We start from the raw sequence: 11,524 nt of genomic DNA, 5'->3' as shown, positions 1-11,524 counted from the left end.
GCGTCCTTATCACAGTTTTTAAGGGTTCTTCGACAGCTTCCTGTCTGGACTGCTTCTTTGTATTGGGGGCGGGGAGCTGTTACAGAAACCTTCAATGACTCGTTCTCAGTTATGAGTCTGAAGTCATCAATACTACTGCAAAAGGAGCTTCCAGCCTGCATCATTGACTTCCACACAGTTTCCAGTGGCAGCCTGCATCATAGACTCCTACATGCTTTCTTGAAGCAGCATGGACCACAGGACCACAGACCCAGGTTCCATTCCAAGAACCCACACAGTGGCTCAGAACTGTCTGACTCTAGTTCCAGGGCATGTAATGGGCTCCCTCTTCTGGCCTCTGTGGGTTCTGCATGCATGTGCTGCAGAAGCAAAACATTCATACACATAAAATAAAAATGTTAAATGTCCAATTACATTTCTTTCTTTGCTTATGTAGGGATGGTACATGCCTCCACATGGTACATGTGGAGGACAATATGACAATTTGTGGGAGTCAGTTCTTTCCTTCTACTATATGGGTCTTAGGGACAGTGGCAGGTGCTTTTACCTGCTAAGCCATCTTGCCAGCTGGGACATGATTCTCTAATGGGTACTGGGAATCCCTTGGAGGTGATGCAAATGTTCTGGGACTAGATGGAGGTGATGTGCCAGTGTGTAAAATAGTTTGGCAGCAAGAACTAGGGATTTGTGACATGGTCTCCAGGATGATTTCAAACTGGCTACATAGCCGAGGATAACTTTGAACTCTGGATCCTGCTCCTTCTACTTATCAAGTGCGGGGATTATAATCACAGCACCCAGTTCATGCATTCTAAGCAAGTACCCTCCCTATTAACTGATCTATAGCCCCAGGCCCTTTCTGAAAAAAATTTAAACATGGAAACATCATGTGATCTAAAAGACTTGAAGGTAGGCTTTCAAAGAGAAATTTGTACCACTATCTTGACAGCAGCAACATTCTTTACTGAGAATAGGTATGTTCCATTACTGAGATGAATGGCTAAATGAGGCATTTTATATATCAGTTTGTAAAAGGAAGAGAATTCTGATCCATGCATCAGCATCAATGGTCCTGAGGACACGAAGCCCCATGAAATAAACTAGGAACAAAAGACAAATATTTGAGTTCTAGGAGGTCCTGAAAGTAGCCAGGTTTATAGCAGTTGGCTGCTGATTGGTGGGAGCTAGGGGATAGGACACTTGAGAGTTGGTGTTGCATGGGTGCAGCCTTTCAGTTGTCTATGATGAGCAGGTTCTGAAGCTGCAAGTACTGACAGCTACTCAGCAAGAGGATGATGCTTAGTCCCACTGGACTGTCCATTCTGTTTTGATCACTATTATGGAGATGTCAACGGCAAAATGTCAGGTGATTCTTTGTCGCATAGTCAGTCTTCTGGATGGAACTGAGGGCTGAATGGGGGTGGCAGGCATCCTCCAGAAGTCCTAATAAGTCCAGTCTCGTGGGGTCATTTAGGAGTAATCAGGTTAGAAAATAACAATCACCATGGTCATCCAACTCAGAGAGCAGGACAAATGCCACCACGTAACTCTTATCTTTCAATTGATTGTTCTTGTAGGTTAGGACCCAACCACATCTCATTTTGAGAGCTGAATGGAAGAGACGGGCATTAGAAATCCTAATAAAAGATGTATACAAGAAAAGTCCTAATAAAATGCAACTAAAAGTTCTCCTTGTGAAGGCGAAGCGCTACCTAAGTGCAGAGGAGTTTGGTGTCTGGAAAGGCTTCCAACCTCGCTTGAGCTCCAGAGCGAGCCCTCTGCTTGCCTCTGCTTGTCCTGCCTGCCCTTGTCCAATATTATGCTGATGACGTCTCACTGTAGTGCCCCCAAAACACTGGGAAATGAGTTGAGAGGTGGGAGGGGGATGAGGAGGCTGAGGAAGACAGTGAGCTGTGCTAATTGATGATTAGGGCTAACAGAAGATCAAGTCTTGATTTAGCTTAAAGCCGATTACTGCCTTAGAAAGTCCCCAAACATATGTGACAGCATGTGAGCTCCCCAGCTGGAACGAAAGCTCCCTCAGGCTCCAGCAGAAGGCTGGGTGCAAGCAAAAGGGCCTTGGACAGAGAGATGAAGGGCGAAGGTGGAGGAAGTGGGAGTGCAGAGGAGCAAGTGCAATGGTGGTGGTGGGGAGAGAACGAAGTCCCATGTCAATGTCCTCCACTCTGCCTCACCCCAGCACCATCCACCACGATGGTGCCAGCTGGTACCCGGGAAGCCTGGCAGATTAGATGTCAAACGTGTCTCTAATCTGCCTATTTCCAAATGACTCTAGAAAGGAGAGCTTATTGAGAGTTCTGGGGGGTCGCCTGTCACCTCCACTCAGCTCTCAGCTCCCTCTCACAGGTCAGGGGCTTTATCAGCAACAGCCAGTTACTGATTTTGTAAAGGACAAGAAACCATTTGGTAATTTCCTTTGGTTTTCAAAATTGTGGCAAATGTATACAACACATTGCTGCTGTGTTTAATGCTCTGCCTTTCTTCACCCCTGGCAACCATCTCTCTACTTTATATGACTTTGGCTGCTCTGGGGACCTCCTAGAAATTAAATTATACAATATTTGTCATTTGTTGCCTAGTTTCTTCCACTGAGCGTCATGTCTGTAAGGTTCATCCATTGCCCTTGACTTTGAATTTGGAATAGGTTTAAATCCATTGAATTTTGTACATGTCTCAATTTCTGTTATAGTCCAAGAATAGCTACACACGCCACTCACACACGGATCTCAGTCAGACATTGATGAGTTATTGAACTCACACCCCAAGGCTGATCATGAGCAAGGATACAGTCCTGTTGACACTTTTTTTTTTAAACTCTATTTTATTTGGGGTATTAAAGCCTTTACCTCCCTTCCACCACCCCTGGCTGTTTAGGGTCAGTTTGATTCTTTCTTTCTTTCTTTTTTTTTGGGGGGGGGGAATTTGTTTTGTATTTCGAGACAGGGTTTCTCTTGTAGTCCTGGACTTGCTTTGTAGACCAGGCTGGCCTCAAACCCCCGAGTGGTGGGATTAAAGGCATGAGCCACCATACCTTTCTCAATTGCCTTCTTTGGGGACAATACCAATCTCCGTCAACAGCAAATGCAGCAAGCAGTCTCCTCTGAGCTGCTGTGTTGAAACGTTTCTCTCTGTCTATCTCTAAGCCACCACACTGTCTGTCTCTGGTCTCTGGTCTCTGGTCTCTCCAAACTACTGCATGCCACAGGCCACCACTCCACCACCGCATGACACGCCTTGCCACAGGCCACCACTCCACCACCGCATGACACGCCTTGCCACAGGCCACCACTCCACCACCGCATGACACGCCTTGCCACAGGCCACCACTCCACCACCGCATGACACGCCTTGCCACAGGCCACCACTCCACCACCGCATGACGCCTTCTCTTGCTAAGCTCTCTTACTTATCTTCCTCAGGGATCGAGACGATACCCCACACGAGGCAATTATCAGCTGTGGACAAACTAAAGTCCATACTAATCCCACACTCGGGGTTAAAACAAAAACATATTTACATAACATGACTGAGTTTACAAAGAACCCAAAACTTCCATTACACAGCTGAATTGCAATACTGGTCTGCTTCTAAGGCAGGTTGTTTATAAGAAAAACTGCAACCGGGTAACAACCAGGTAACCAGGTGTAGGAATCAAGGGGAAGGCAGCATTACATCACTTTGACTACCTAGAGAAAGCATTTCTAACTGACTTTTAATTTGATTGGCCTTGCAGCTGGGGCCTGTTGGGAGCTGCTTGTCAAGGCTCTCTGTCCATAAGCGTTGCTCTCATGCTCTCTGCTGCAGCATAAGAATCACACAGATTGCTAGACCACGATTAGGCAAGATGTTCTGCCAAGTGCACACTCAAGGGCTTCAGACTGTCAGAAAAAGTACGCTGTGGCCTCAAGGCGGAGAGTCAATAGAGCTTACACCGCCTTTCCCGTGAGAATGTCCGCATTATCTCCTGAGAGCGACCTTCTGCTTTGATTCCCCATGCCTGACACGTGTATCACTTGAACTGGTGAATAAAGCTGAGGCGTTGTCTGGTATTGACTGCAGGCTCTCGTCAATCTATCCTGTGTTTCCAAATATTTCTTGCTTCAGTTTCTTGTTTCTGTTCTTTTATTTCTCAGCCTCACTCCCTGGTGTAGGACCTGCTCAATATCGTCCAGAGTGGGCTCTGGCAGGGGACTTTACAGAATATCAAGGCAACAAGGTATACAAAGTTTGAGTAATGAAACCAAAACAAGATATGAGGCAGAGCCTAAGAACTTGAACTTAATTTTGCTTTACGACAAAATGGAGATTGAAGACAAAATGTCTACAGTTATACTAAAGCCTAAAGCAGTTCTTAACAGTGTGTGTGTGTGTGTGTGTGTGTGTGTGTGTGTGTGTGTGTGTGTGTGTGTTGAAGACTGAGGTCAGTGTTTGGTGTCTTTCTAAGTTTCTATCCACCTTAATTTTTGAAGCGAGTGTCTCACTGAATCTGGAATTCACTAATTCAGCTAGATTGGCTGGCTAGAAAACCTAGGATCCTCTCTTCTTGACCTCCTGGGAACAAGAATTACAGGCATGTAACACCACACTTGGTTATTAATGCCTGGGATTAAAGTCATGCATGGCAAGCACTTTACTGGTGAGGTATCGTCTCAGCCCCTTGCATCTGGTGTTTTTTTTTTAACCCTTTACCCTAAGATCCCCACACACTGAAAAACACAGAACAAGTAAAGTAATAAAAGAGAGAGGTACAGACACACAGGCACATACATGCATGCATACATACATACTATACACAGAGAGAGAGAGAGAGAAAAAGAGACAGACAGACAGACAGACAGACAGACAGACAGACAGAGAATCATATGTGGCATATACCTCTAATCCTAGCATTTGGAGAATAGAGGCAGGAAGATCGGGAGTTTAAGGGCATCCTAGATAATAGATCCAGTTTAAGGTAAACCTGGGCTACTTCAAAAAACAAAAAGGTGAAGACTGGATCATTTAATTATTTTTGTGAGTTTTCTGCATGGCTCATCTCAGAACCTGACAACAGCTGGATTTCTCATGCCTTTAGCAGCTGGTGTGAGTTCTCACAACCTGCATCTTCAGTATTATCCAGAATGCTCAGTTTGAAGCAGTCATTTCCCCCAGTCTGTGAGATAAAAGCCTTGTAAGGCACTGGTTTTTTGCCTGTTGCCACATCCACATCTGTGACCTTGAGTAAAGTAGTCATGCCTGAATCACCATGACAAGGATACTGTTTGTTTCACAGAAATGGGGATCTTGCCTTTTTGAAGGAAGTGCCAATAAGCAGGATGGATGACTGGGCAAAGATAGCAGGAAGTAGAGGCTATGGTGGGAGGTGAAAAGGGATGAAAGCTTCCAAAGAACAAAAACAAACAATATCAAGTGTACTGGTTGGTTTTGTGTCAACTTACACAAGCTAGATTCGCCAGAGAGGAAGGGGCCTCTAGTGAGAAAATGCCTCCGTAAGATCAGGTTGTGGGTAAATCTGTAGGGCATTTTCTTAAATTAGTGATTGATGGCGTGGGCTCAGCCCATTGTGGGTGGGGCCATCCCTGTGGTGACAGTCCTGGGTTCTATAAGAAGGCAGGCGAGCAAGCCATGGGGAACAAGCCAGTAAGCAGCACCCTCCATGGCCTCTGCATCAGCTCCTGCCTCCAGGTTCCTGCCCTGTCTCCCCAGCTTGCCCTTGGTCAGGGTGTTTCAATGCAGCAATAGAAACCTCGAGACAACAAGCCAGCAAGCAAGCAAACAGACAAAAAAAAAAAAAAAAGATGTATGCAACTCATTAAGGCCTGAGTAACTCATAGACTGGAGAATCCAAGGCCAGAAGTGACTCAGATTTAGCTTATGTGAGAAGGGTGTGAATATTGAGACTCCATGGAGAAAAAAGGGGAGAAGAGGCCATTGTCTCAAATGTCTGTGTTGGCATAATGTTCTTGTGGACCGTGTACAGTTTATCCTGGTTCATTCAAATGCTGATTTCTCTACCCCAGTATCTGGTTTCAATTAGGACCCTGCATTGCGATGTTTAGTCTAAGTATCTCCTGTCTCAGGTTTGTATAAACTTATCACCATTTGTTCTCCATGTTGCTAATGAAAAACAAACTAGCCAATGCTGAGCAATAACAAAGAACAGAGTGAGAAGGACAGGAGGCATCCACGTGGAGAGGACCCAGAAACACCAGGAGGAATAAGCCAAACCTACGATATGAGTGAAAAGCAAGTATAAAGTGGGAAATCTGAATGGGAGGAAAGTATACTAGCATAGAGGTTTAGTGTGGAAGGAATATGCCTGGGCCCAAGGTGAAAGCAGTCTTGGCGCACATTGCCCTGAGAAGGAATGTGACTTGGTCCCTGGTGAAAGCAGTCTTAGTGGGCTTTTTTGAGATAAACATTAGGATGGGCCGAGAGGAGCCATGAGTTTGAGGCCAGCCTGGTCTACAAAGTGAGTCTAGGACAACCAAGGCTACACAGAGAAACCCTGTCTTGAAAAACAAAACAAAAGAAGAAAAAAAGAAAAGGGACCGGGGACTCCAGCCAGGCTATTGTATTTGCAAATTGACCATGGATGGGAGGAACCAGAGAGGAGGAGACCAGGAGTTGGGGAGTTTCGGACAGACTGGAAGAAGGGGGACTTGGGGGGGACTGTACCTCTGTGTACAGGCCCAGAGACGCCTAGGGACTCATCCCATGGAACTGAGATCTGGAAGGTTTATTCTTATTCTTTTTAACCTCCTTTCCTTCTTGCTTAGAGTAGTCGGATTGTAAGGAAAATACCTTTGTTTAATAAATTCATAATAAAACCTAACTGTTAAGGAGCAGAGCCAACGAGGATGGAGTAATTATTGTACAGCATTGTGCTATAGGCCAATTAAATAAATCCTGGTGTTTCTGTGTGATTATTTTGGGTATAAAGCTGGTTAGGGAGTAACAGCTGATTTTACTAAAATAATAATCTTTCAACATCTGTGCATGTTTTACAAATCACTTATTTTCATTGTCTGTGTGTGTTTGCCTGCATATGTGTATGTGTACTGAGTGTATGCCCAGTTGTCCATGGAGGCCAGAAGAGAGCATCAGATCCCCTGAAACTGAAGTTACATATGTTGGGAGCCATCTTGTAAGTGCTGGGCACTGAACCTGGGTCCTCAGAAAGAGAAGCAAGTGCGCTTCACACTGAGTTTTCTGTCAAACCTCACTGTACAGACTAGTATAAATAACTTTATTCTAGCCTATTTGACTTGTAAGATAGACAAACTTTTAGAAAAACATGGCTTACCAAAATCAGAAGTATCTAACCTACAATTTCAACTTGCTCCCTTCCCACTCAAAAATCCTCTTTGAGTCATCTCTAGAGGTTTTTTTTTTTTTTCCTTGTGTTGATCAACAAGGCATTGATGCAGAAGCTTGGATTCTGTGCTGATTGGAATTTGTGTTTTGTCAGCGTGACATAGCTGGAGTTCTCAGGAACCCCAACTGGAAAAATGCCTCGATCAGAAAGGCAAGTAAGGTAAGTCTGTGGGGGCATCTTCTTGATTAGTAATTGATGTGGGAAACTCTTGTCACCCGACCCCAGCCACCCTAACAGACACCTGCAGGCCAAGTAAAGAGACAGCACTTTCAGGATGAGGAGCCTTCAGCTCCCTGAGCAACTGTTCCCACAAGTCACAGCTCAGAAGGGAGTGAATGGCCCAGCTGCGTGACCTTCAGAATTAGTGATCTTTGAGCTGGAGAGGTGCTTGGTGACTGAGAGCACTTACTGCTCCTCTTTTCCCTTTCTGACTCTCGCTGCCGTTGACATGGATATTGAGGCTGGGGGTGGAAGCTGGGCATGCTGTGTAAATATTCTTCTACCAAGCTACGTCCGAAGCTGGAGCTCGCCAGCTGGGCCAGCTGGGGTCCTCTGGCCTTCTCAGTGCTGGCCACTGCCATGCTAGGCTTTGGGCACTGGTGTTGTCTTCGTGTTTGCATGGCAAGAATTTTACTGACTGAGCCATCTCGGCAGCTCTCAATTGAGTTTTCGGGAAGCAGGGTCTTACTATGTTGTCCAGGATGTCCTGAAACTCCAGGGTTCAGCCCTATTTCTTTCCCCAGCTTCCCGAACTGACACTGTAGTCACATGCTAGCCACATTTTTTTTTTTGCTTGAAAGAAGTGTCACATTCCAAACTAGATCCATTTTTACAATCTAGTGAAGACTTGAACCTTAGATTGTACAGAATGTCCCCTTAGTTACTATCTCCTATTTAGTTTATAAAGGCTCTTTAAAAGGGTGTATTTTCCAAAGTCAGTCACAATTGGATTTCATTTGCTATGCAGTGCCTGGAATAGCCAAACTCATAAAAATAAGGAAGGATGGATGCCAGGGCCCAGAGAGAAGGAGAGACCAGCATGGAGTTGGGGTTCATGGGATCAGAGTCTCACTTGACTCTGGTGACAGGCAGATGGCAGTGATGTGTCGTGACTGCGCATACATATATGTGCCACCACAGAACTGTACCGTTAGGACAGGTTAACATGGAGAAGTTTCTGTGCTGGTCATGTGATCACAATGAAATAGTAAACCATGTTTAGGGAGAACACTCTCCAGTACACTTCTCTGTTGGTGGCGGCTGCTCTGGTTGCTGCCCAAATGAGCAGACTCATTTACCAAAATGATCTCTGTCACCTTGCCTAAAATCCTACTCCTGTTTGACCAATGAAAAGCCAACAGACCTGGGCAAATGGGATAGGTGTGGCTAAGGTCCCTGTGATCTGAGGGCAGAGAGGATCTTGGGAAGGAGAAGAGAGAGCAGAGGAAGAAAAGGAAGGAGGTCACCGCCATGGGTGAGGTGGGGTAAGAAGCGCATGGCCGGCGTGGGTGGAGGATTTGGCCCAGAGGAAGAACATTAGCAAGCACTTGGGATTATGGCTGGGAGGTAGCTTGGTAGAAATTATTAGAAGCAGATGGCACGGGATGAGGGTAGAGAGATATGGAAGGTAGTTTAGGGGATTAAAATCTGCCCTGCCCCAGGTGAAGCAAGGCGACTTTAAAATACAACAGGTATCTGGGTCTTTATTGATAGATATTGGGTTAGAAAATACCGCTGTAGTAATAATTAGTATAACAATAAATATTTATTAGGCCCTACTTATAAATTAACCACAACAGCAAGTTGACTGGTAGAGGGGACTTTGCTTTATGTAAGTTACAGCTTCTTGCGAGTCACTCGTTGTGGGTGGGGACTCTTTTTGGTTTTTTTGAGACAGGGTTTCTCTGTGTAACAGCTCTGGCTGTCCTGGAACTCACTTTGTAGTCCAGGCCAGCCTCGAACTCATGGAGATCTGCCTGCCTCTGCCTCCCAAGTGCTGGGATTAAAGGTGTGTGCCACCACCGCCAAGGCTATGGGTGGGACTTTTTAGTAGTGTAAGTGACAATGAGTTGCCCAGGAGACTTTCCAGTAGTGTAACTCTCTTTCAGTCACCCACATTCCTGGGAGTAACCCAATAAACTCAACTGCTTCCCCTAGAGACTGGAAGTTTGAAATTCCAGTTGTAACTCACTTTTTAAAAATGGTTTGTAAATTGCTTTATTAGATGCATATTTCTAGTACTGTCTGTCAAAACAAATGTGTGGTGGCCTGCAAGCATCTTGGTTGCACCAGTAACTGATGCCAAGTGTAATAGAAGTTTTGGTTTCTTTGTAAACTCAGTTGTGTTGTATAAACATGGTTTTGTTTTAATCCCAGGTGAGGGATATGGGGGGCGGCTCCAGTCTGTCCACAGCTGAGAACTGCTCCTGAGAGGGCACGTGGTGATGTTTGTCAGCTGGGAGAGAGAGACCGGGGGCTCCGAGAAAGAAGAGGGCTGCTGGTGCTTCCCCCATGCTGCTCCTGGTTGCTGCTGATGCATTTGGACGAGAAGAACTTGGAGACGACCGGAAAGGAGGACTGGACTCGCCCCAAGGAACCCAAGGACCCTGAACAGCAGGAAGCAGCTCAGGAAAACCACGCCCCCTCTCCCCACTCACCTTCTTTCTCTCCTACCTGGTGGTGGGGTGTTGGAAGGGATTGGGGTGGAAAAGGGAGAAAGGGATTTAAGGAGCCCAAAATAAAAATAGATTTCAAAAGTATGCCTATAGGAAAGAGCACAAAAACCCCTTTGGAAGGCATTCCCGCTGGCCAACATGATGACAAATTAAGTATCAAAAATAATTTATAAGGGCGGGAAGTGTGGTTCAGTTGTTAAGAGCACTTGTTGCCTTTTCCGTGGACCGGGGTTATTACCAGTGGTGGCTCACAAACATCTCTAACTGCGGTTCTAGGGACCCTGACATCTTACTCTTACCTCTACCAACACTACAGCACATGTGGTGCACAAACATACACGCAGGCAAAACACTCACACACATCATAAAGTAAATATATATTTTGAAAGAGTACTTATGACAGAGGCAGATGTGTTGGCTCTAAGTGGTAATCCTAGTATCTGGGAGGTGGAGGCAGAAGCATTAGGAGTTCAAAACCAGACTCATCTACATAGCGAGTTTGAGGGCATCCTGGGCTGCAGGAGATTCAGACCCAAAAGCAAAAACAAATCATATGACAAAAATGGATTCAAGCACAGTGAGTCCATGAAGAACGTGTACTTAGAAGGAACACAGCAAGTGCTGAGAACATTGAAAGCCTTTGCTTGTGACCAGATTCTGCTTGCTACTTAGACTGTTTGCTTTGTGGGGTTTTTTTTCTCCTTTGTTCAAATGCAGCACTTTAATGTCTGTTTGCTTTTGTTCTCACTGTTGATGTTTTGAATACACTTCTAGATGGCCGCCTGAGCACAGGGATGCCCCGGGAACTCAGATCTACAGTTTCCTCGGTTCTCTGGCGCCCTCTCCTGGTCGCAGCGCAGCTCGGGCATCCATACCCACACTTTCATTTTCCTTCCTTTCGTTCCTTTGGCCTCAGTGGCCACCTGACTAGACCTGAGCTCCTCTGCATGCAGGTGTTTCTAAGCGCAGTTGGGCAGTGCTCTGCTGGACTGAATCCTAGTTGGTCCGTCCTGCAGATCGCTGAGACCCTTAGCACCTTCCTGCTCCCTTGCCACACCCTGTTGGCTAGAGGCGGTTGGTTTTTCTGGTTTCCTGAACTCTGCATCCTTATCTGGAGTTTGCCAATTGTCTGCATCCTGGGTTCTTGTAAATTGTAGGGCACCTGGAGAAAGAAAATCATTTTTTTCTCTTTTTTGTTTGTTTTGCTTTATTTTGTTTGTTTGCTTGCTTACTTGCCTGTTTGAGACAGGGTTTCTCTGTGCAGCCTTGGTGGACTCAATTTGTAGACCAGGCTGGCCTGTGACCAGAACTCACAGAGATCCGCCTGCGTCTGCCTCCTCGAGTGCTGGGATTACATGTGTGTGCCACCATACATACACCATGTTGTGTATGTATGTGTTCCTGTGGGTCTGTGGACATGCGTACTGCCCACCACAGATGTTTAATTATT

The sequence above is a fragment of the Acomys russatus genome, chromosome X (genome assembly GCF_903995435.1).
Source record: "Acomys russatus chromosome X, mAcoRus1.1, whole genome shotgun sequence".
NCBI lineage: Eukaryota > Metazoa > Chordata > Mammalia > Rodentia > Muridae > Acomys > Acomys russatus.
Note: the sequence above shows the minus strand (reverse complement) of the source record.